Below are 25,870 nucleotides of genomic sequence, written 5' to 3'. Positions count from 1 at the left end.
TCCCTGTGTCAATTGGCACATCAGGGAATTCTCTATCCCAGTTATAAAATGCCACAGCAGGAAAATGAGCCAACCACAGCTCCATTCATTCTCATGGGGCTTCCAGAAATGAATCTGCTGCTCCATTCTAAGAGAAATAAGTTCTCTATTTAGCCAATCTGTGTGGTTCCAGCTGTTGGATCCCCTCTGATCGACAAGTTATTACCTAATCCGTTGTCAACGAGACACAAGGGCACATGAAATCATCTAGAATTAATGATTTTTGAAGGTTTAGTCAAGGACTAGAAGATGACCCAACTCTGTTGGGCGGGAGTCCAAGAGTTCGCCATATTTGTCTAGAAATGTCCTGGACCTTCTGGCAGCACTGGCTGTATGTTTTAGTGATTGGTGGTATCCCAGTGGTTAGACACTTATCACCTATCCCTTGGGTGAAAACATTTAATAAGACATATGGTTTCCTTTATACTATAACTGCTATTATGAAAATGGCTGCTCATGAATATGTATTAGCCGTCCATCCCCTTGTACATAACAAACTGATAACTGACTGACCTGACTCTGCATTCATAGCTGTACACGAGGGGTAGGGCACAAATTTTTCCCTTCTCCCACTAGAAAACAGAAGCGCACTTGGCTGATCATGATAATGGAGGAGTAGAGAGCCACAGCTGTCTGTCGAATAAGTATCTCTTGTGTATGGCCTGCCGAACACTAACTATATAATATAGTGCTGTTTTTGTTTCTTGAGTGGCAGCACTTCTTTGCTAATAACATCCGAACAATAGTGCCATTGTAAAAGAGGGTCATGCTAGTCCGCAAGCAAACATCTCCATTCTAGACACCAAACCTGGGTCTGCTTACCTGATGTCAGTATAAACTGCTCTGTGCTACGGTACGAATTACACATATTACTAAATAGTAAAAATATAATTATACACTAAAACGACATTTCAACGTGTATTTTCAAGCTAAATGTAAAATGAACAAATACAGTATGTACTATAGCTTTAATGTTTGATCACGAGTCGGATCGTATATTCCAAATCTGACATGTACCTACCTACTACAGCATTTGTAGCATGATTTCGGCCATTCATACAACTGTGAGCGATTTTCCATGTGAGTAAATTTTCTTTAAAGCAAATAAATGGGGCTGCAGTACCCTAATTCACATGATTAGGATGCGGAATGCATATCTGCCAACAGTCCTAGATTTCCTGTGACTCCTGGACTGCAAGTGGGTGAGAGTAATGTAAACCCCAAGAGAGGTTGGTAGCGGTCCCAAGAGGTGAGGGACTGCAACATTCCCAGAAATGTTGACAAAATCCGCAATTATTCCCATTCTTATGTGCATTTTGGCACCAAATCTGAGCTAAAATCCACATAGAATCCCGAGCGTGTGAACAGGGTGAAACTAACAAGAATCCCGAGCGTGTGAACAGGGTGGAACTAACACAGATATTCTTATATGCAACAGGCTAAAAGCAGTATAAGCAGTTTTCTTCTCTGCCAAATGACTTGAAACGTACAAGTCAAACCACTTGAAAGTGACCACAGATGCTATACTTAACGCAGTTTACTAAACTATAGGCTCCGATTGCTGCAATCTGCCCACAAACCTTGGGGAAGGAACACATGTAGACAGCAGGCGTAGACAATGGTGCATATATCTACAGCAACTACCATACTTTATATCTCTGCCTTTTTACTGCTGAGATATCCAGAGAAAATAGGTTTCTTTTCCTCTGTCTACATTATTCCAAAGCGGAAACTGGGAGATGCTGACTCACACATTTCTGAATTTTCAATGGACCTCACCTCGAAATGTCCGAAGCCCACCCAAGAAAAGAGACACCTCCCTGTCACATATCTATATGGAGAATATCTCTGTATATACTGAGTCACATCAAGCCAGTGTTACAGGGTGCAAGATTCATATGGCACGCTAGTAAAGCTGGGTTTACATTCACAGATTTGAGACCAATTTGACAGATTTTACAGATGAACTGGGCATTTATCCACACAGATATTCAGTCTTTGTGACTGTCAGATTCATTTTTAAGCCCCTCAGATCATTCCTCACCTAGAAGATCAATTAGACACTTAAAGACCCTCAATTAGCTTGACATTGGTTTGATAGGACAGAATTTTGTCAGATCTGTACATGTAAAAGCTCCGCACTGACCTATCCATTACATAACATTACATAATGGATAAGAAAAAACAAAGTTAATATGATATATTAATTTTTCACAACACAATATCGGGTTGTCTACTGTTGGGGACATTTTTTTTTTTATACCTAATTGCATGTATTTGGGACTGAAAATCATTTTTGCAATTGGGTTTCACTTAAAGTTTTGCACTGTTTTGCTTTTACTGCTCTTTATGCCCCTGAGCATTTAACTCTGATGTGGTCTGTGTTCATAAAACAGTAAGGCTGGGTTAACATTGCGTTAGGGGCAATCCGTTAGCGGGATCCGTTAGCGGCGCTAACGCTATCTAATGGATCCATTAGCGCACCCATTGCCCGCAATGTTAATAACGCATACTAATGCATGCCAAAATTGGCATGCGATAGCAAGTATGTGTTATTTCCTGACGCACCCTCGAACGCTGCTTGCAGCGCTTTTGGGTGCGTTGGCATTAACGCACAGCGAACGGACCCATTCGCTGTGTATAGGAATGTATGGGCTAACGCATGGTAGCGCTAGGTACCGGAGCGCTGCCTTGCGTTAACGCATACCGATAGCGCTATGGCGCTAAAGGTACCAAAAATTACATTAGCGTTAGCGCATCCACTTAACGGATCCGTTAAATGGATGCCCTAACGCAATGTGAACCTAGCCTAAGGAGCTCAGTAAGAGAGTGTCAGAGAGTTTTATCCTACAGTCATAGCCCATAATGGTTTCTCAGTTAACTCGTATTGCAGCCAGAAATTGACAGTGTAACACAGATGTTACAGAAGGCAACATTTTTATTGAAACCCAATAGCAAAAAATTTTAACACGCATTTAAATGAAAAAAAAAATTTGCCCTCAAAATGACTCCCACCATCTTAGAACACATAATAGCTATAGCTTATGCAATAAAAAACAATCGATTGTGACAATACACCGGCCTGTAATAATACCTAGAAGTACAACACACACGGAATAGGAGCACACAATCTTTATAAATACATGCGGTGGCTAGCGATACGATATCTGCTCACTTTTACGTTATATTACTGGTAAATGCAGCCTATGCTCCTTATATTAGTCATTCACTTCTACAATTACAGGTGAAAATCAATACAAACAGGTGTTCTGTACAAAATCACAAATTGTAAAATATATCTAAAAACTAAACAAAGAAAAAGCAAGAATACTCCCAAGTCAGGCAGAAAATGCTTATAGCAAGTGAAGAGACCCCCGCACACCGCATTAGTCTAATGCTAAGAACAGATCATCCCAATAACTACCACCCCATACATACACAAGACAAGTAACAATAGGAAACATGCAAGCGCCCCCGGCTCGCCAGCAGCGTACCATGCCTGATGGGAGATGATGAGGAAAAAGTGATAAAAGCAGTATAGTTACCTCTCCTACATCACAGCACACAGTCATCCCATGTTAGTGCGAGCCCTCTCCAAACTTTCTGCTTGTGCAAGGAAGCGCTTCATTCTGTTGCTAATGTCTGTAGGGCACATCCACAGAGATGTAGTATCTACTCTGACATTTTCCCACAATGCTCAGACAGTGCTCAGGGCAAGGAGCACAAATCCAAAAAAAAAAAAAAAGTTGAACAACTTCCCCTCTATCCACTCCCAAAGAGTTCCACCCTCTTACTCATTCCAGCACCCTGTGACTTCCCCCCTCCATCCACCCAGACCTGGCTGCACATGATGAGCAGGCTCAGAGGCTGACACAGGCTGGTGGTCACAATGCCTGCTGCACTGGCCTAACCCTGCACTCTGCAGCCATGATCCCCTTAACCCTGTCACTGCCCGGCCGTAAGACTACAATAGTTTGCTGTTTTCTGAATCTTTTTTTTCAGTCTGAATTTGGAGTAAAATGTCCATAGCTCATATGTGTGCACAAAAGCAGAATTTTCTGCGTCCTGTAGCATAGTGAAAATTACAATCACAATCTTCTTTACTATCGCCCTTAGCTTCAAGAATATCATGGACACACGATTTTTTTTTCCGTCTGGGAACTGCAAAAAATAAATCCCCATTCTTACATCTCACGTTTTTCATGGATAACACCCATTAGATCTTATTGGCCGTGTTTTTTACGGACTGAGTGATCCCCAAGAAATCACGGAGATATGTCTGTTTTATGTCACAGATCAAAATGACCCAAACAAGTCTTATGGGTCCGTGCCATTCACACTTAGTGTCCATTCCGTGTGCCGTCCGTGATTTACACCTCACTCAGACGTCAGCGATTTTTCACATAAGATAAAACGTCACCATTTTTAGCAGTATTAGGCCGGGATCACACATGCGAAGAATATGGCCGAGTCTCGCATGTTAATACCCGGCACTCAGGAGCATAGCAATACATGGAGCCGCACGCTCCGCTCCCGAGTGCCGGCGGCAGTGTCGGGTATTAACATGCAAGACTCGGCCATATTCCTTGCATGTGTAATCCCGGCCTTATGGAGCAGATTTTCAGCAGTGTTTCAGCAGGTTTTACCATCAGTGTTTCAGCAGTGATTTTCACATACAGTATGAAAAATATGCAAATCTCCTATTCATTGCAATGTTAAAGGGGTTGTGCACTACTAGGACAACCTCTTCTTGATCTAAATGTTTGACCCTGATAAACTAACAAAGCTTATACTCACCTCCTGCGTCGGCACTCGCGGTCCAAGGGCTTGTGTGGTTGTTGTGATACGTGACCCTGGCGACAATCAGCGCTGGCGTCACTGTCTCCATCTGGGCACTGGGCTCACGTGTCCCAACAGCTGCAAGGCAACCTCGCGAGAGCGAATGCCCACACCGCTGGAATGGCACCAGCACAGGAAGGAAGTATAGGCTTTTCAGTTTTATTGAGGTCAAGCATAGGGTACGAGAAGTTGTCCAAGTTGTGGTCAACTTCTTTAACCCCTTCCTGACCTTTGACACCACACAGGTGTCATGAAAAGTCGTGGCAATATGACCCATGACGCCTATGTGGCGTCATGAATTGATTGCCCCCCTGCGGGTCGGGTGACCGGGGTCACTGAAAGGTCACCTGACCCGCACAGAGGACCCTTTGTAGTTAACCCCGAGGGGCGTGGCTTAGCCCCCACGTGCCTACAATCGCTCTGATTGGCTGTTTCACTTTTAACAGCCAATCAGAGCAATAGTAATATTTCATCAATGAAATTTGATGAAATATTACAATCCAGCCATGGCCGATGTTGCAGTAGCATCGGACATGGCTGCAGACTGAGACCCGACCCCCCCACCCCCACACCGACTGGCGGGGGCGTTCAACCGGGACGGATTGACAGCAGCGATCGGCTGTTGCTGTCACGATCTGCTCCCCCTCCCCTTCACTCTGCTCACCCCCGCAGTCCGATCCCCCCCCTCAGTCCTCCCGGTACCTACTATGTCCCGCTCTGGCTCCCGGTGTCCGCCGTCCCGGATCATGGGCGCTGCCATCTTAGAAAATGGCGGGTGCATGCGCAGTGCGCCCGCTCGAATCTGCAAGCTGCAGAATCATTCATTTATTTTGATCACTGTGATAAACTCTCACAGTGATCAAAATAAAAAAAAAGTAAATCACGGTCCCCCTTATCACCCCCCATATGTAGGGACAAATAATAAAATAAAAAAAAATTTAATTTTTATTTTTCCATTAGGGTTAGGGCTAGGGTTAGAATTAGGGTTAGAAATAGGGTTAGAAATAGGGTTAGAATTAGGGTTGGAATTAGGGTTGGAATTAGGGTTGGAATTAGGGTTATGGTTTTAATTAGGGTTAGGGTTAGAAATAGGGTTAGTGTTAGAATTAGGGTCAGAATTAGGGTTGGAATTAGGGTTAGGGTTGGGATTAGGGTTAAGGTTGTAATTAGGGTTAGGGTTGGAATTAGGGTTAAGATTAGGGTTAGGGGTGGGTTGGGGGTTGGGATTAGGCTTGTGGTTAGGGTTAGAGTTGGGATTAGGGTAAGGGGTGTGTTGGGGTTAGGATTATGATTAGGTTTGGGATTAGGGTTAGGGGTGTGTTGGGGTTAGGGTTGGAGATAGAATTGAGGGGTTTCCACTGTTTGGCACATCACGGGGTCTCCAAACATGACATGGCGCCACCATTTATTCCAGCCAATTTTGCATTCAAAAAGTCAAACTGTGCTCCATCCATTCCGAGCCCCGACATGTGCCCAAACAGTGGTTTACCCCCACATATAGGGTACCAGGGTATTCAGGACAAACTGGACAACAACTTTTGGGGTCCAATTTATTCTGTTACCCTTGTGAAAATAAAAAATAGCGGGCTAAAAAATCATTTCTGAGGAAAAAAAATATTTTTTTTTTCATGGCTCTGCGTTATAAACTTCTGTGAAACACTTGGGGGTCCAAAGTGCTCACTACACATATAGATAAGCTCCTTGGGGGTTCTAGTTTCCAAAATGGGGTCACTTGTGGGGGGTTTCTATTTAGGCACATCAGAGGCTCTGCAAACGCAACATGACGCCCGCAGAACATTCCATCAAAGTCTGCATTCCAAAATGGCGCTCCTTCCCTTCTGAGCTCTCCCATGCTTTCAAACAGTAGTTCCCCCCACATATGGGCTATCGTTGTACTCAAGACAAATTGCACAACAACTTTTATGGTCCAATTTCTCCTGTTAGCCTTGTGAAAAGCGGGCTAAAAAATCATTTTTGGAGGAAAAAAAATGATTTTTTTATTTTCACTGCTCTGCGTTATAAACTTCTGTGAAGCACATGGGGGTTCAAAGTGCTCACCACACATCTAGATAAGTTCCTTCGGAGGTCTAATTTCCAAAATGGGGTCACTTGTGGGGGAGCTCCAATGTTTAGGCGCACAGGGGCTCTCCAAACGCGACACGGTGTCCGATAACGATTGGAGCTAATTTTCCATTCAAAAAGTCAAATGGCGCTCCTTCCCTTCCAGGCCCTGCCGTGCGCCAAAACAGTGGTTTATGACTACATATGAGGTATTGTTGTACTCAGGAGAAATTGCCCAACAAATTTTAGGATCCATTTTATCCTGTTGCCCATGTGAAAATGAAAAAACTGAGGCTAAAAGAAAATTTTTGTGAAAAAAAAGTACTTTTTTTTACGGATCAATTTGTGAAGCACCTGGGGGTTCAAAGTGCTCATTATGCATCTAGATAAGTTCCTTGGAGGGTCTAGTTTCCAAAATGGGGTCACTTGTGGGGGAGCTCCAATATTTAGGCGCACAGGGGTTTCCAAATGCGACATGGCAACTGCTAAATATTCCAGCATATTTTCCATTCAAAAAGTCAAATGGCGCTCCTTCCCTTCTGAGCCCTGCTGTGCGCCCAAACAGTGGTTTATGACCACATATGATGTATCTGTGTACTCAGGAGAAATTGCCCAACAAATTTTAGGATCCATTTTATCCTGTTACCCATGTGAAAATGAAAAAAATTGATGCTAAAATAAAATTTTTGTTGGAAAAATTAAAATGTCCATTTTTTCCTTCCACGTTGCTTTAGTTCCTGTGAAGCACCTGAAGGGTTAATAATCTTCTTGAATGTAGTTTTGAGGAGCTTGAGGGGTGCAGTTTTTAGAATGGTGTAACTTTTGGGTATTTTCTGTCATATAGACCCCTCAAAGTGACTTCAAATGTCAGGTGGTCCCTAAAAAAAATGGTTTTGTAAATTTTGTTGTAAAAATGAGAAATCGCTGGTCAACTTTTAACCTTTATAACTTCCTAACAAAAAAAAAATTTTGTTTCCAAAATTGTGCTGATGTAAAGTACACATGTGGGAAATGTTATTTAGTAACTATTTTGTGTCACAAAACTCTCTGGTTTAACAGAATAAAAATTCAAAATTTGAAAATTGCGAAATTTTCAAACCTTTCGCCAAATTTCCATTTTTTTTCACAAATAAACGCAAAAAATTATTGACCTAAATTTACCACTAACATGAAGCCCAATATGTCACGAAAAAATAACCTCGGAATCGCTAGGATGCGTTCCTGAGTTATTACCTCAAAGGGACACTGGTCAGAATTGCAAAAAATGGCCTGGTCATTAAGGTCAAAATAGGCTGGGTCATGAAGGGGTTAATACACGGAAACAAAAGCTCTGAAATGACCAAAAGACTTCAGGTTTACAAAATGAGAAAAGTTGAGTTTCTGAAGCATCTTCTCCTTCAAGAAATATTTTTGAAGGCTGAAAAAAGACACAGTGTGAACATACCCTTATGACACATTCAGGCTTTCTTCACACGTCTGTTTTTTGGGTCCTTATGTGGTCCGTTTTTTAAGGGCTGCAAATATAGACACACACACCTATTGTATGTTCGCTGTTCCCTAAGTGCTGCCTTTTATTGAATGCAGTTAAATCCGCATGTCTTCACTGCATTCAATACATTTGATTGATATAATTTCTGTTGTGGAGACTAGCATATCCGCAATAGAGAGAGTCTAAATACGCAGCGCCAAACCTGCAGTGATTACTGATTGCTGGCACATACCCTAATAGTTTTAGAAATACAGTGGGGGAAAAACGGAGATTAGACCTACCGGTAATGTTATTTCCAGGAGTCCATCCTGACAGCACCATGGGGGTTGTCTTTTCATCCTTCCAGGGACAGGAAATGCACGAGAGGTTAAAAGGTCCCCTCCCACACTACACTCCAGTGATTTTTCCAAGTACCACACCAGTATGATGCAATTAAATTTTATTCAGATTTAGTACAAGCATAATGATACCAATACAAATCCTAGGGAGGGAACTACCAGTGCTGTCAGGATGGACTCCTGGAAATAACATTACCGGTAGGTCTAATCTCCGTTTTCCAGGACGTCCTATCCTGACAGCACCATGGGGAATACCAAAGTAGGAATTCGCTTAGGGTGGGATTACTGCTTGTAGCACTCTGCGACCGAAGGTCGCCTGGCTAGCTGATAGAGTGTCCAACTTATAGTGTCTACAGAAAGTATTTGGTGTAGACCAGGTGGCAGCCCTGCATATCTGTTCTACTGAGGCACCCGCCCTCTCTGCCCATGAAGTCGCTATCGCTCTGGTGGAATGAGCCCTAAGCCCTTCAGGTACCGGCAAGCCCTCTGCCTCGTACGCTGAGGAGATTATTGTTGTTATCCACCTCGCTAGAGTCTGTGTAGCCGCACTTCTACCTTTATTTTTGCCGCCGTACTGGACAAATAGTTTTGTGTCCTGTCGCCAGTCCCGGGTGACTTCCAGGTAACGGGCGACCGTGCGTCTAACATCCAAAGAATAAAACAATTTTTCTTTATCATTCTTTGGGGCTGGACAAAACGAGGGCAGGATTATTTCTTGGTTTAGATTCTGCGGCGATACTACCTTAGGGAGAAACCTTGGATCTAGTCTGAGCGTTATGTGGTCCTCGAAGATCTGAATGTAGGGATTCTGGATTGAGAGGGCCTGGATTTCACCTAAACGTTTAGCTGAGGTGATAGCTACCAAAAAAGCAGTTTTTTGTGTGAGCTTTGAAATGTCTATTTCTGAAATTGGCTCATAAGGGGGCCTACACAGCGCGTTGAGTACCAGATTTAGGTCCCATGGGGGGACAGTTTTCCTCAATGTGGGTCTTAGCCTCTGGGTGGCTTTAGTAAATCGCGCTATCCAAGGATGGGAGGATAGGGAGAAATTAAAGAAGGTACTCAAGGCCGCTATCTGTACTTTGAGTGTGCTCGGGGTCAGGCCCTTATTGAATCCGGCCTGTAGGAAGTCCAGGATCCGAGGGATATCAGGCCGAGATAGGTCTAGAGGGGCACTACCACTTTCTGTACAGAATCTCTTCCAGATTTTACAATATATCGCTCTTGTTACTGGTTTTCGGCTGGCCTGCAATGTGAAGATCACCTGGTCCGAGAGGCCATTGGACTTTAGGATGTCCCTCTCTGGATCCATGCTGCCAGTTGCAGGCTTCCTGGGTCTGGGTGTAACACTGGACCTTGGGAGAGCAAGTCTGGTATTGTTGGTAGGTGGAGTGGCCCCCTCTGAGCCATCTTTCTGAGGAGGGAAAACCAACTCCGCCTGGGCCAAAAAGGTATGACCAGCATCACCCGAGCTCCTTCCTCCTGGATCTTCCTGAGGACCCTCGGTATTATGGCAATCGGTGGAAACCCGTATAGGAGTCCCCTTCCCCAATTCTGGTCCAGGGTGTCGATTTCTTCCGGATGGTCCGCCGGGTTGAGGGAGTAGAACCTCTTCAGCTTGGCGTTTTTCCTTGTCGCGAAGAGATCCAGCTGGGGTGTCCCCCAGCGATGGCAAAGATCCTTGAAGATCTCCTCTTTTAGCTCCCATTCAGTGGTTCGGACTTCTTGTCTGCTTAGATAGTCGGCTATCCTGTTTTGGGAGCCCTCCAGGTGCACTGCTGATAGGGAGCGAGAATTGTTTTCTGCCCAGGTGAGGATGCGAGCTGCTAGATTCTGAAGTTTCTCGTGCCTTGGGCCCCCCTGGTGGCGTAGGAAGGCTACTGTGGTCACGTTGTCCAACATGATCTTTATATGTTGGTTCTGTAGTCTTGAACCGCTTCTCTTCAGAGTTTCCCAGACTGCTCGCAGCTCTCGGTAGTTTGAGGACTGTAAGCTGATATTCCTGGGCCACGTCCCTTGTAAGAATCTTCCTTCTAGGTGGGCTCCCCATCCTTCCCTGCTGGCATTTGTAGTGATGGTCACGCATGGAGATAGGATCCAAGGAACTCCCCGGCTGATGTTTCTGTTGCTGATCCACCATTTCAGAGATGATCTCAGTGCCGGAGACGGTCGGAACTTCTTGACCAGCGAGGACTGCCGTCTGTCCCATTTCGTAAGGATCTCCTTTTGTAGGATTCTTGTGTGAGCCTGGCTCCACATGACACAGGGTATGCATGCGGTTAGGGTGCCCAGGACTTCCATCGCGGTCCTTATCGAAATCTGATGTTGGCCGAACTGCCGGACCTTGTCCATGATGGGCTTCTTCTTCACCTCTGGCAAGAACGAGACCCTTTTTTTGGAGTCTAGCATTACCCCTAGGAATTTTTTCTGGGTGCTGGGCCGCAGATCTGATTTTTCTCTGTTTAGGATCCAACCTAGGCTCTCGAGGCTGAAAATTATTGAGCTGAGTTGTTCTTTTAATTCAGACGCTGACCGGGATATTACCAAGAAGTCGTCTAAATAAGGCACAATGATTATGTCTCTTTGTCTTAAGTCTGCCACGACTTCGGCCACCAGTTTTGTGAAAACACGAGGTGCTGATGTCAAGCCGAACGGAAGAGCCTGAAACTGGAAGTGGTAATGTTTGCCTCTTTTCTCTAGGGTGAAACGCAGGAACCTCTGAGATTGAGGATGGATGGGAACGTGATAATATGCGTTCTTTAAATCAGTAGTGCACATGGACGCATTCTGGTCTATTAGCGGGATGGCGGTTTTCAGGGATTCCATTCGGAACCTTTTGTAACGAACCCATTGATTCAATGGCTTTAAATTTATGATAGTTCGGCTTTCCCCCGATGGTTTTTTTATTGTGAAGAGTGTAGAATAGTGGCCCTGACCTCTCTCTACCTCTGGGACAGGAATTACTACTTCTGTTTTTAACAGGTCTTTTATGTCTGCCCATATAGGGTCTACCATGGCTTCGGAACGGGGTTTTGTAACCACAAATCGTGCTGGAGGGGGTCTTGTGAACTCGAGGGTATAGCCCTGGGCAATTGTACTGAGGACCCATGGGTTCTGGGAGATGCGCTGCCATGCCCCTGCAAAGTGTTTCAGGCGCCCCCCTACCGGCATGGCGTCATTGCCTTCTGCTCCTGGAACTTTGTCCGGAGCGAGACGGGGGAGCTCTACTTCTTCTCCCCCTCGAGTACTCCCAGCGAGAAGATTTCCCTTTCCCTCTATATTCCTGCCTCTGGTATAGGCGGGATCTCTGAACGGGAAATTGCCTTTTTGGTTTTTCCTCTGGAAAACCTTTTTTGTCGTCGGAGGCACTCTCTAGAATTTTATCCAAAGCTGGCCCAAATACCTTCCCGCCCGAGAAGGGTATGGAACATAACTTATTTTTAGATTGGTAGTCCCCCGACCAGGTTTTCATCCATATGGCTCGGCGGGCCGCGTTGGATAGGGAATTATTTCTGGCGGCAAACCGTACCGATTCTGCAGAAGCATCTGCCAGAAAACCGGTCGCGATTTTCAACAGGGGAATACTCCCAAGGATATCACCCCTAGGGGTCTTTATCCTTTAACTGTTGTTCCAAGTGGTCGATCCATAGGTGCATGGATCTAGCGACCGATGTAGCGGCAATATTTGCTTTTATCACTGCCGCTGAGGCCTCCCAAGCTCTTTTTAAGAGCACGTCGGCCTTTTTTTCCATGGGCTCCTTGAGACTGGAAGAATCTTCAAAAGGAATCGAATTTTTTCTCGACACCTTGGCCACCGGTGAATCGATCTTAGGCACCTCGTCCCAAGTGCTGATGTCCTCCTGGTTAAATGGAAGCCGCAGCTTAAAGTCTCGCGGCACGATCAGTCTTTTCTCCGCATCTTCCCATTCTTCCAGGATCATTGCCCGGAAATGGTCATTAACTGGGAAGACCTGACGAATCCTGGCTCTAAGTCCCCCGAACATTGTGTCCTGGATGGATTGTTCTTTCGGGGTTTCCTCGACCTGCATCGTACTTCTTACTGCCCTGAGCAGCTCTTCTGTGTTTTCTGATGTGAAGAGGTACCTCTTCTCTGTTTCTAGGGGTTCCGAGGTAATCTCGCCCTCTTCCTCCGAGTCCGTGCCCCGTATCTCTTCTTCCGATGATAGGTCGGACTCCCATCTAGGTCTTTTGGACTGGGACCGGCCGGAAGACTGAGTAGGTAGTATTCCAGAGACCGAGGCTTGAACTTCATCTCTGACTACTGCGCGCATCTCCGTGAGGAAGGCTGCCTGCTCGCCTCTGACGATTCGGAGTGTGCAATCTTCGCATAGGGGCTTCTGGAAACAGAGGAGGCACTGATGAGAGGCAGGAAAACAGGGCGAGCGGCGAGAGGACAGCGGAGGAGGCCCCGTACCTTCCATGCGCTCGGCAGTTTGCTGGCACAGATGGGGCATTTAGGCTTGCCTGATGTCCTGGCTGTTGCTGGCACTGGTGTTGCTTTATCCTAGAAAGACAGGAGTCCTCCTTTTAAAAAAAAAAAAAAAAAAAAAGCTCCTGTCTCTGGCTATCCTGCCCCTGTGCCCTTTACTCACGGACGCTGGTTCTGGCTGGTCACTGGTCCTAGTGTCCATGCTGGCGGCGTCTGACAGAAACTTCGTCTGTCACCTCTCAATCTGCCTGGAGCCGGTGTGCTGGTCTCCCGCTTCCCCCCGCTCTTATCCTACCTTGTCTTGCGCAGGAACGCTCCTTCTGCCGCCCTGTGACGCGTCCTCCGTGCCCCGACCGGAAGTTGTCATCCCTGGGCGCCCGGAAGTGACGCGCCGCCGCTCTGCATTCTGGGCCTCGCGGGAGCCACGCTGGGGAAGCGGGGATGAGTCCCGGAGCGACGCTCCACGGGACACCCGGCGGAGAACCCCCCTTAGGGGGGTGACGCTTACAACGTCCGACCCGGAGGAGTTGGCGGTTAGGACCCCGCACCTCCTGGCCCCGGTAAGATCCTCTTCCTGTATGCCGCGGCTGCGGCGCTCCCGTGCCTGTCCTTACAGGGACAAGAAAAACACTGGAGTGTGGTGTGGGAGGGGACCTTTTAACCTCTCGTGCATTTCCTGTCCCTGGAAGGATGAAAAGACAACCCCCATGGTGCTGTCAGGATAGGACGTCCTGGAAAAAGTATTTAGTCAGCCACCAATTGTGCAAGTTCTCCCACTTCTGAATAAATACTTTTTGTATCCACTGTACTGTGCACCCGCAGGGAAATTACCAGCAGCTTAGCGGCATATGTAACAAGTTCTACAGTAATAAATTTTGCTATGGCATTTTCATTGTGTGAGGTCCGCAGTGGAAATGCTACATGGGAACATAGTCTAAATTACAGACTGCACCCATGTGTGTTACCGTCACTCCAGAACCATTGTTCCGTTGATCCCTACCGGTTTGTATTTACCGGGCTATATTCACTTGTGGAGTCAGCATGTGTGTTGTTGGAGATATATAGAGGTACGGAACATTGACTTTGTAAAATAAGAATTTTACCACACCCAAAAGGTCTGCTTCAAAATGTACAGAATGCCCCGATTAGCGACTATGTTTTACCATTGGAGCTCAGCATTTTCAGGATGACAGCAAAGGACATAGTGAGCAAATAATGTATAAAATGTAACAAATAGAAATAGCAATTTTTTTTGCAGTTTTTAATTAATTCTTGAACAGTTCACATTGTGTACATTTCTACAACTCGTGGAATATTCACCTTTTTTTTTTTTAATATATGAGTAGCATTCATTTGCTATTTGTTGTTGACCGATAAGATACTGTCCGTTGTTTCCATTTACTGATAGAAAGCACATATCTTCAAACTGATAGACAAAGAATGTTAGAAAGTTGCAGAACTTTTGAGAATCCAATTAAATTGCTTTATTTATCTAAAACTTGAAAACCCTTTAAAAAGAAGATTGAGATATCATTTATAATAAACTAGCTTGGCCCGTGCAACATTTTCGCACATTGGTCGTCAGGGGGTGCAGGCAATTTCAGAAAAAGCAAGCTGGTCAAATGTAAATGTATTTCATGAGCTGATGAACACAGACAGGTAAATTTATATACAGTTAGGTCCATATATATTTGGACAGAGACATCATTTTTCTAATTTTGGTCCTAGACATTACCACAATGAATTTTAAACAAAACAATTCAGATGCAGTTGAAGTTCAGACTTTCAGCTTTAATTTGAGGGTATCCACACTAAAATTGGGTGAAGGGTTTAGGAGTTTCAGCTCCTTAACATATGCCACCCTGTTTTTAAAGGGACCAAAAGTAATTGGACAATTGACTCCAAGGCTATTTCATGGACAGGTGTGGGCAATCCCTTCATTGTCATTCTCAATTAAGCAGATAAAAGGCCTGGAGTTGATTTGAGTTGTGGTGCTTGCATTTGGAAGGTTTTGCTGTGAAGGAAACATGCGGTCAAAGGAGCTCTCCATGCAGGGGAAACAAGCCATCCTTAAACTGCAAAAACAGAAAAACCCCATCCGAGAAATTGCTACAACATTAGGAGTGGCAAAATCTACAGTTTGGTACATCCTGAGAAAGGAAGAAAGCACTGGTGAACTCATCAATGCAAAAAGACCTGGGCGCCCACGGAAGACAACAGTGGTGGATGAGCGCAGAATAATCTCCATGGTGAAGAGAAACCCCTTCACAACAGCCAACCAAGTGAACAACACTCTCCAGGAGGTAGGTGTATCAATATCCAAATCTACCATAAAGAGAAGACTGCATGAAAGTAAATACAGAGGGTTCACTGCACGGTTCAAGCCACTCATAAGCATCAAAAATAAAAAGGCTAGACTGGACTTTGCTAAAAAACATCTAAAAAAGCCAGCACAGTTCTGGAAGAACATTCTTTGGACAGATGAAACCAAGATCAACCTCTACCAGAATGATGGAAAGAGAAAAGTATGGCGAAGGCGTGGTACAGCTCATGATACAAAGCATACCACATCATCTGTAAAATACGGCGGAGGCAGTGTGATGGCTTGGGCATGCATGGCTGCCAGTGGCACTAGGTCACTAGTGTTTATTGATGATGTGACACAGGACAGAAGCAGCCGAATGAATTCTGAGGTATTCAGAGCCATACTGTGTGCTCAGATCCAGCCAAATGCAGCCAAACTGATTGGTCGTCGTTTCATACTACAGATGGACAATGACCCAAAACATAAAGCCAAAGCAACCCAGGAGTTTATTAAAGCAAAGAAGTGGAATATGCTTGAATGGCCAAGTCAGTCACCTGATCTCAACCCAATTGATCATGCATTTCACTGGTTAAAGACTAAACTTCAGACAGAAAGGTCCACAAACAAACAGCAACTGAAAACCACCGCAGTGAAGGCCTGGCAGAGCATCAAAAAGGAGGAAACACAGCGTCTGGTGATGTCCATGAGTGCAAGACTTCAGGCAGTCATTGCCAACAAAGGGTTTTCAACCAAGTACTAGAAATGAACATTTTATTTACAATGATTTCATAGAATCATAGAATCGTAGAGTTGGAAGGGACCTCCTGGGCCATCTGGTCCAACCCCCTGCTCAAAGCAGGATTCGCTAAATCATCCCAGTCAGATGTCTTTCCAGCCTCTGTTTGAAGACATCCATTGAAGGAGAACTCACCACTTCTCGTGGCAGCCTGTTCCATTCATTGATCACTCTAACTGTCAAAAAGTTTTTTCTAATATCTAATCTGTGTCTCCTCCCATTCAGTTTCATCCCATTGCTTCTAGTCTTTCCTTGTGCAAATGAGAATAAAGTTGATCCTTCTACAATGTGACAGCCCTTTAGATATTTGTAGACAGCTATTAAGTCTCCTCTCAGTCTTCTCTTTTGCAAACTAAACATTCCCAAATCCTGCAACCTTTCCTCATAATCTGTCCAATTACTTTTGGTCCCTTTAAAAACAGGGTGGCACATGTTAAGGAGCTGAAACTCCTAAACCCTTCACCCAATTTTAATGTGGATACCCTCAAATGAAAGCTGAAAGTCTGAACTTCAACTGCATCTGAATTGTTTTGTTTAAAATTCATTGTGGTAATGTCTAGAACCAAAATTAGAAAAGTGTTGTCTCTGTCCAAATATATATTGACCTAACTGTATGTAGATTGGTAATACAATAAATTGGTTTGATAAGTAGAGGCAAAAAAATGTCTTCCAGTTGAGGTGCCACCTGCAGGTCATTGTCTTTCTGCAGGATTATGAAAATTAATGTTTAAACTGTATTTAGTGATAAAATTGTGGATGTGTGGTTTGTTTGGCTATTTTATTGGTGAAGGGAGCAAGTGTACCTTTCAAATGGTGTATCATTTGTGTGTGTGTGGGGCGAAGTAATCAGTGAAAAAGCAGTGCATGTTTACAAATGTGTTTGCATATGTGACTCACCATTTGTGTGCGTGAGGCGAAGTGTTATGATTGAGTCACTGTAGGAGGCAAAAACAGAAATGCTAGCTAAGTCCAGAAAACCAGAGAAGTTGGCAACTATCAGATTGCAGACCCCTGAACCTATCAACACAACTAGCAGTAGCCGTGGGGGGTTCCTACGATGACCTAGACCCCTCGATCACAGCTGGAGAGATACATAGGCCTAAAGAAGGAAAGGGGAAATCTAACTGCCCCAGAGCAGACCCCAAAGCAATAGGCAGCCCCCCACATATAATGACGGTGAAGCAAGATGAAAACACTTACACAGACAGAAAGACAGGCTGAGCAAAGACGGGGCCCAAAAACTACCTAGATAGGAACGGATAGGAAGGCTGCTATCTGCAATCTGCCAAAACCCTATCAGAGACAAAAGCCAACAAGCTGATATAAAAATGGCCCTGAAGCAACTAAGCTTCAAAAACTAAATCAGCACTCAGGTACATTCGGAAGACAAAGCTCATGTAACACTGCACACTCCAGCAGGGAGTGGCAGAATCCAAAAAGGAAGAAAAACAAAAACAAATCTTAAATACAAAAAGGCAAAACAGAAAACTTAGCTTTAGGAGAGCAGGAATCAGACTGGTGTCCAAGAGTCCACAGAGAAATCACCCGAAGGGCAGAAAGGGCGTAGGCTGCCTTAAATCCAGTCAGTGACTCCACTCAGCCAATCGTCTTCATTAGTCCCAGGTGCCTGATAATCAGGCTCACTACCTTCCTTCACTAGAATAGGGAGTTCACCAGGCCTCAGTGACGGAGGGGAAAATGAACTCACAACAGCGAAGTAATATCCGAAAAAGCAGTGCATGTATACAAATGTGTTTGCATATGTGACTCACTTGCAGTGAAGTGTGCAATCCTCCAATGTGCCTGAAATAGGCTGGGCAAGCACTTGAGCAAGGCAAATGTTTGGATTTGTTTGTGATGTCTGTAAGCAGCTTTATGGCAGTGTGCTTTGTTGTAGGGTGCTGCCACCTACAGGTAATTTGACCATTCAAATGGTGTATCATTTGTTTGTGTGGGTGGAGTATGAACGGAGCAAGTGTGCAATTCAATAGGCACTGCATGTTTACAAATATGTTTGCATATGTGCCTCACCTGCAGTAAAGTGTGCAATCCTCCAATTTGGCTAAAATAAGCTGGTATAGCAGTTCGGCAAGCTGTAAAGCCCCCAAGGCAAATGTCTGGATTTCTTTGTGATGTCTGTAAGCAGCTTTGTGGTAGTGTGCTTTGGGGAACTGCCGGTCATTTTTCCTTACTGCAGGTTTATGAAAATTAATGTTTAAACTGTATTTTGTGATCAAATCGTGGATGTGTGGTTTGTTTGACTATTTTCTTGCTGAAGGGAGCAAGTTTACCTTTCAAATGGTGTATCATTTGTGTGTGTGGGTGCAGTATGAACGGGATTCAAAGGACTCACCGAAAAACAGTGTTTAGAAATAATAGAATAGGTATTTTGCTACAGATACTCTGAACAATAAAATCTTGCATTGCAATATTTGTATTCTGGTTCCACTTCCTTTTTAGAGTAATCGACACTGTTACTTCCCTATTGCTGCTTTTTGTCACTGTGGTTATTGTAGCTGATTTATGTAAGTCCTGCCAGTGAAGCTCCAGCTACCTGCTGGCATCCATCCTACACTGTCTCCATTGTAAATCTAGCATCAAATCAAATGCTAAAATGCGATTTGCAGATGTACCGGTAATTGTTTTCGATGCCCGTTTTCTTCATGTGTCCGGATCATGGACGGGGGTACGAGCGACCTGCCGTTGACACATGCACTGTCTCAGCGATAAGACTACGTTCTCACAATGAGCGTTTGATGTTGATACAGCATTTCTGCACCTATTAAGTAAATTAGGCTACTTGCACTTTTTCATTTTGGTAAAGTGATTTTATAAGACGGACAAGGTGCAATGGTGTCTCCATTTCTTCCAGTCACTTCCACAATTTATCGTGTTCACTACTGTCAAAAGCTCTGGAGTAGTTGATGAAACATGTGTAGCTTCTTCTGTTATTTCCTTGGTATTGTCTTGCTATTCCCATAATCCACCAAAGGTTGTTGATGTGGTCACGGGTGCCTCCTCCCTTCCTGAACCCAGCTTGGATGTCAAGTAGATCCCTCTCGATGGTTAGGCACTGTTGGATGATCTTCAGGAGCACTCACTACCAAATGCAGATGGATGAGCGCAATTGTCTTCCCAATCGCAATATACAGATGCAAGACCTGGACCTTCAAGATGGTCGACAGGAAAAAAATTGACGCATTTGAACTCTGGTGCTGCAACGGAGACTTCTATGGATTCTATGGACAGCAACGATCACCAACAGAGACGTCTTAGACCAAGTCAAGCCAAAACGGTCACTGGAAGCTAAGTTATCCAAACAAAAATTAGATTATTTTGGCCATGTTATATGGAGTCAGTATTTGGTGAAAGACGTCAAGCTTGGATCGGCTAGTGTTGGAAAAAGAATAGGACATATAAGAATCTGATGGATTAACACCATCAAGAGCATCATTGGAATGACAATTGAACCGAATGAAGCAATGTAGGATAGAACTGCCTGGCGAGAATGACAGAGTCATACTCAAGTAAGCGGATGAGAGAGCTTTTTCATTGCATTTTTAGTGCATTTTTTAAAATATGTTTTTATAGCATTTTGACACGGTGGTTTGATTCTTTTTGGCATGTCATGCTTTTAATAAAGCTTAGTTTTTGATACTTTAGTACTTGACTTTGACAAAACATTATTGATACAGTTATTGGTAGATGACATGAGTTTTTAGTGCATAAAAAACACTAAAAATGCATATATACTGTATGTCTTTTTTAGCTATAGATTTTCTCATCTAATGACATTTTTTGGGGAAAATCGCACATAAAACTCAGCTCAAGAGAAATTGATACGTTGTGAATATGAAACATGCACCACAGTGAGCGGAGTTGGAAAAAAAAAGCACCATAGGCGTGAGATTTCTGTAACTCCCATTCACTTTTCTAGAAATGTAAGACACTGTATTTTGCTCAACGTTAAAAACTCACCAAAATCTCATCGTGGGAACCAGGGCTGTGGAGTCGGAGTCGGTTTAAATGGACCTACTCCGACTCCTAAAATATATAATAAATTGGGTACAGTAGTTCAATGCAGAATGTGCGGAATATTTTTTCATAGGAATTTGGGAAAGTTATGAAATGTCCTATAAATGGCTGTTCTATTCCTGATCTAAGGCTACATTTACACACAGTGTTTTTCCTGCGTTTTTTGAGGACACAGTTTTCAGCTGCAAAAGCAGATCAGCTTTTTACAAAACCGCATCACCTGAAAGGTTTTTGAGTTCATAGATAATCTTTTCAATAGCAAAAGCAGATTGGGAATCTGCTCTATCTATCCATCTATCCAGCTCTGTCTATCCATATCTTATCTGTACCTAAAAGAATGAAAGCCAGGTAGCACACAGACTAACACTCCTTTTTTTTTTTAGCACCAGTCAGGTACACCTCATAGCTGCCCAAAAGGACGCCCAGGACAGGCATTTGCCGTATTCAGTAACACGTCAACATCAATTGATAGTTGGAATAAATAGACTGCATTCATCACCACATCTTCTTAAGGTGCAGGCTTTATTTTCAAATGTAGGGGTGTGCAGTATGAGGTTCTGCAGCAGCTGAGGTGTGCAGTATGTGGTTCTGCGGAACATTACGAGGTTCTGCCCCCCCCTAGGTTTGATCCTGGCTTCACCCATGGTGTGAATGTAGCCTGAGGATCTAGGCTTTGTCTTAGCTGAGATAAGTCATAGTGTTATATATATATTATGTGGTGTAGTAACCACTGAGTCCACTAGGGGGCGCTGTGTGGCTGTCCCAGGAGAAAGGATGAATGGCAGAATACTGAATGGCCGTTATGTATCTCAAAGTGGGTGGCTTTGGGATGGAGACTTATGTGTTGATCAGCAGTGATACTGCTGAGGTGTTGTTTCAATGTGTAAGGGAGAAGTCTCCAGGTAACTAGAGAGATGGGCGGGCCGGGTTACCTACAAACCCACCCAGGGGGTGTGTTTAAAGCACTATTGTAAAGAGTGTGTAAAGGCTTGAGGGACCTGTGATGAGGTCAGAGTCATGTGACCGGGTGGGTGTGGCTATGGACCATATAAAGTGGCCAGGGTAGGTCACATGGGGGTGAATGCTGGGACCTGGTTGGTCCAGTGTGTTAGGTCCCGCTGAGATGGGGCTTCCTGCCTGACAGCACGTGTGGACGCTATGTTTAATGGCTGCAAGTGCCTGAGAGTTCCCTGGAGGGAATGAATGTCTGCAGTATGGAGAAGCAGCCATAAGAGAACCCTGACGGGGTGAGATATAACTGTGAGGCTGAAAAGCCTGCATATTGGACATTGCTAACAGAGTGAAGCTCTGTCATGGACGCTATGCCATTTATATATTTCTGGTCATGGTTTATGATGTTTAATAAACCGCATGGACCGTTCTGAGTTTGTGGAAAACCTGTGCCGGATCTGATTTTGTGGCTGCCAAGCGAGTGATCCCCTACTTAAATGACAGCGCTACCTCACAATATTTACACACACACACGTACACAGTACAGACCAAAAGTTTGGACACACCTTCTCATTCAAAGAGTTTTCTTTATTTTCATGACTATGAATTTTCATAGTCATGAAAATAAAGAAAACTCATTGAATGAGAAGGTGTGTCCAAACTTTTGGTCTGTACTGTATATATGTAATCAATATTACATACTGTATTACATATTTACATTTTATTACAGTTTTTTGTGTTCTAAAGTTGTATTCCAATAAATATATCTTATGTTCTATGTAAATATCTTGATAATTGTATCATAAAAATGAAAATGTCTGATGTTCACATTGTACTACAATAAATTTTTCACTTAAATATAAGCAATATGTGTGGGAGTCGTGGAGTTGGAGTCGGTGTAAGGGAAATTGAGGAGTTGGAGTCGCAGGTTTGGCTTACCGACGCCACAGCCCTGGTGGGAACACAGAACAGCTATGCTTCAATATATATTTTTTCCATTTGGACCTCAAGACTTAGTGGAAAAATTGCTAATGGCACTTAGGCCAAACACTGGACCTTGCACAGTAAAATATGCTTGCGGTAACGTAACCTAAAAGAAATCACAATCAGAAGCTGTATTTTTTCAGAACTTCTAGACACATTTAGCAGCGTCCTTCCTTAAAGGGAATTTGTCACCAAGAAAAGCTATTAACCAGATATGTTATTCAGCAGGTTAATAGCATTATTAACCTGATGAGCGCTCGCACTTAACTGAACGCTTCGGGGAGAAAATTAACTTTATTCCCCCAGGCAGCATTCTGGTCTCAGTCACAGGGGAAACTCTGGCGCTGGTTCAGTCACTGCTCTGAGTATACTGAGCAGCAACTGTAACTGCATCCCAGGCCCTGACTGATAACCGGCCCGACTGTAAAGCGAGTGTCAGCCAGGGCTGGTTACAGCCAATGCTGTGTATACTCAGAGTGGGGAATGAATTGGTGCCGCGCTTGTGACTGAAACCAGAACACTACCGGGGGATATAAAGTTCCTTTTCTTCCCGCAGCGTTTGGCTAAGTGTAGGCATCAATCAGGTTAATAACGCTATTAACCTGTAGGTTAATAGTGTTTTTTCTGGTGACAGGTCAGTATTTTACCTCAGTATTTGGTCAGTATTTTACCTCAGTATTTGGTCAGTATTTTACCTCAGTATTTGGTCAGTATTTTACCTCAGTATTTGGACAGTATTTTACCTCAGTATTTGGACAGTATTTTACCTCAGTATTTAGACAGTATTTTACCTCAGTATTTGGACAGTATTTTACCTCAGTATTTGGTCAGTATTTTACCTCAGTATTTGGTCAGTATTTTACCTCAGTATTTGGACAGTATTTTACCTCAGTATTTGGACAGTATTTTACCTCAGTATTTGGACAGTATTTTACCTCAGTATTTGGACAGTATTTTACCTCAGTATTTGGACAGTATTTTACCTCAGTATTTGGTCAGTATTTTACCTCAGTATTTGGTCAGTATTTTACCTCAGTATTTGGTCAGTACTTTACCTCAGTATTTGGTCAGTATTTTACCTCAGTATTTGGTCAGTATTTTACCTCAGTATTTGGACAGTATTTTACCTCAGTATTTGGTCAGTATTTTACCTCAGTATTTGGACAGTATTTTACCTCAGTATTTGGTCAGTATTTTACCTCAGTATTTGGACAGTATTTTACCTCAGTATTTGGTCAGTATTTTACCTCAGTATTTGGTCAGTATTTTACCTCAGTATTTGGTCAGTAGTTTACCTCAGTATTTGGTCAGTATTTTACCTCAGTATTTGTAAGCCAAAACCAGGAGTGGGTGATAAATACAGAAGTGGTGACGTGTTTCTATTATACTTCTGATTATTCCTCACCTGATTTTGGTTCTAAATACTGACCAAATAGTGAATGTGTGAACGTGGCCTACTAGTAAGTCTAGCTCATTTTCTAAAGCACTGGTGTAACCTACATATAATTTTACTTCTCTATGAAAGCTGAAGGTAGTCATCTTTCTATAGAGATAGAACCACTTGTTAAACTTCTCCTTTCCTATGTGTGTGTCTACAGAGGTGAAATTCTGAGTGAACCCTTTATTGAATGTAAAAAAAAAAACTCAAAGGATAACCAAGAGTTATTGAACAGTTTTTAGGTTATTATTCTCTTCAAATGAAAGCGTATACATTTTGAGTCAAAGTACAGTGACATCCCTGGTTTGGCGTGCCACTGGTCAAAATTAGGCTGCATACCAACGATCAGGAACAGCAGCATTTTGGATGCAGTGCACTGTGCTTCTATTTAACGCTGCGTAAACTCACTCACTCAATTTGCCAGCGGAAACGCCAGTCTCTGCTGCATAGTTTTGTCCATAGCCAGTCATTAGATGTATTAAATCGGCATAGCTCGCTACGAACATGCTGATTTAACTTCGTAATTAAAACACAGCGTCTTGGATGCAGCAAAAATACTCTGCTATTCCTGATCATGGGTATGTAGCCCTATTGTTATTGTGAATAGTTACATACCGTATTTTTCGGACTATAAGACGCACCCAGGATTTAGAGTTGGAAAACAGGGGAAAAAATATTTGGAGCAAAACATGTGGTAAAATATTTAATAACATAAATAACATACTATTATATGTGGTGTTATTATATATATGCTGTATATATAATAGTATGTTATTATGTTGGAAGTTACAGGTAGAAGATGGTGCTGTGGGACCAGTGTGTAAAGTACTATATGAAGACATTGGAGGGTGAGTATAAGAATGGAGGCACAGGGCTCATATTTAAAGCACCACTCCAGGACTGAAAAATAACACTGGATTGCTGCTTTAAGATCCCATGGGAGAAGTATAACTCCCAGCATGTCCTGCAGATCCTATGGCATGCTGGAAGTTACAGTTCACCACAGGAGTGGCACAGTGCTTTTTATGTGTTGTAATGACTACATTTTTAATTAATTCTTATTTGTACAGGCTGTGCTCACATCAGTGCAGGTCTTGCAGACAGCCAGCCTTGCTAGAAAACCAAAAGTATCTCTCTCTACAGCTTAGGCCTCTTTCACACTTCAGTTTTTTTGCATCAGTCAAGATCCGCCAAAAGGACGGATGGCGGATCCGTTTTAGTACTGATGACAACGGATGCACCCGTCCGTTTTTTTGACGGATCCGACAAATGAAGAATTGTAAAGGTATCGCTGCCTGGAAAAGGAGAGAGAGAGAAGAGAGAGAGAGAAGAGAGAGAAGAGCGAGAGAGAAGAGAGAGAGAGAAGAGAGAGAGAGAGAATTTTTTTTTTGTCCGGCACCCAGAAAGAATTTCGGGTTAAATGAGTGTCTGGAGGATCCGCCACAGAAAAAAAACGTTGCAAGCTCCGTCTTCAAATCTTTGAGGATGGTGACGGACAGGAACTTTTGGCGGATCCGCAAAAAAAAAACGGATGCAACGGACGGCAATCCGTCACAATCCGCCAATAATGGAAGTCAATGGGGAAAAAAACGGATCCTCAAAAGAAAATTGCGGATCCGTTTTTTTCAAAACCTGGCGGATTGTGACTGATTGTAAAAAACGACGGATGCATTGTGTTTTGGCGGCCGCGACGCACAAGAAAACATTACATGTAACTTTTTTTGTGCGTCGTGTCCGCCATTTTCGACAGCGCATGCGCGGCCGAAACTCCGCCCCCTCCTCCCTGGACATTACAATGGGGCAGCGGATGCATTGAAAAACTGCATCCGCCGTCCCCATTGTGCAAATGTTTCACAACGTGCGTCGGTACGTCGGCCTGACGCATAGCGACGGGCCCGTACCGACGCTAGTGTGAAAGTAGCCTTACAGGACCTGAAGGGCTGGAGCAACACATGACTGCACAGAGCCCTCCCTCTTATTACCTCACCACAGGTCCTGTAAGAGGAAGCTGCATTGTTTCTAGTGCTGTGTCTGCAGGACCTGTAGTGACATAATGAAGAGGGAGAGTTCTGTGCTGTCATGTGATGCTCCAGCCTGCCCTCTTTATTACCTCACCACAGGTCCTATAATGATGAGAGCACTCAG

General features: G+C 43.7%; 1 protein-coding gene across 3 annotated transcripts in view; it reads right to left on the bottom strand.

Annotated features, from left to right (window-relative positions):
* PSD3 (pleckstrin and Sec7 domain containing 3) overlaps window positions 1-25,870 on the bottom strand; it is a 662,461-nt gene that overhangs the window by 435,614 nt on the left and 200,977 nt on the right. The window contains exon 1 of one of the 3 annotated variants that reach the window (XM_073543289.1): window positions 3,585-3,737. The exons of the other annotated variants lie outside the window; for them this stretch is intronic. The gene's annotated coding sequence lies outside the window, so the exon portion shown is untranslated. Of the gene's footprint in view, window positions 1-3,584; window positions 3,738-25,870 lie in introns of those variants that run through there. 3 annotated transcript variants of the gene reach the window in all.

The sequence above is a fragment of the Dendrobates tinctorius genome, unplaced genomic scaffold (assembly GCF_039654945.1).
Source record: "Dendrobates tinctorius isolate UK_male_01 unplaced genomic scaffold, ASM3965494v1 ptg000011l, whole genome shotgun sequence".
In the NCBI taxonomy this organism is placed as follows: domain Eukaryota; kingdom Metazoa; phylum Chordata; class Amphibia; order Anura; family Dendrobatidae; genus Dendrobates; species Dendrobates tinctorius.
The sequence above is the reverse complement of the archived record's forward strand: the minus strand, read 5'-3'. Positions and strand labels throughout refer to the sequence as shown.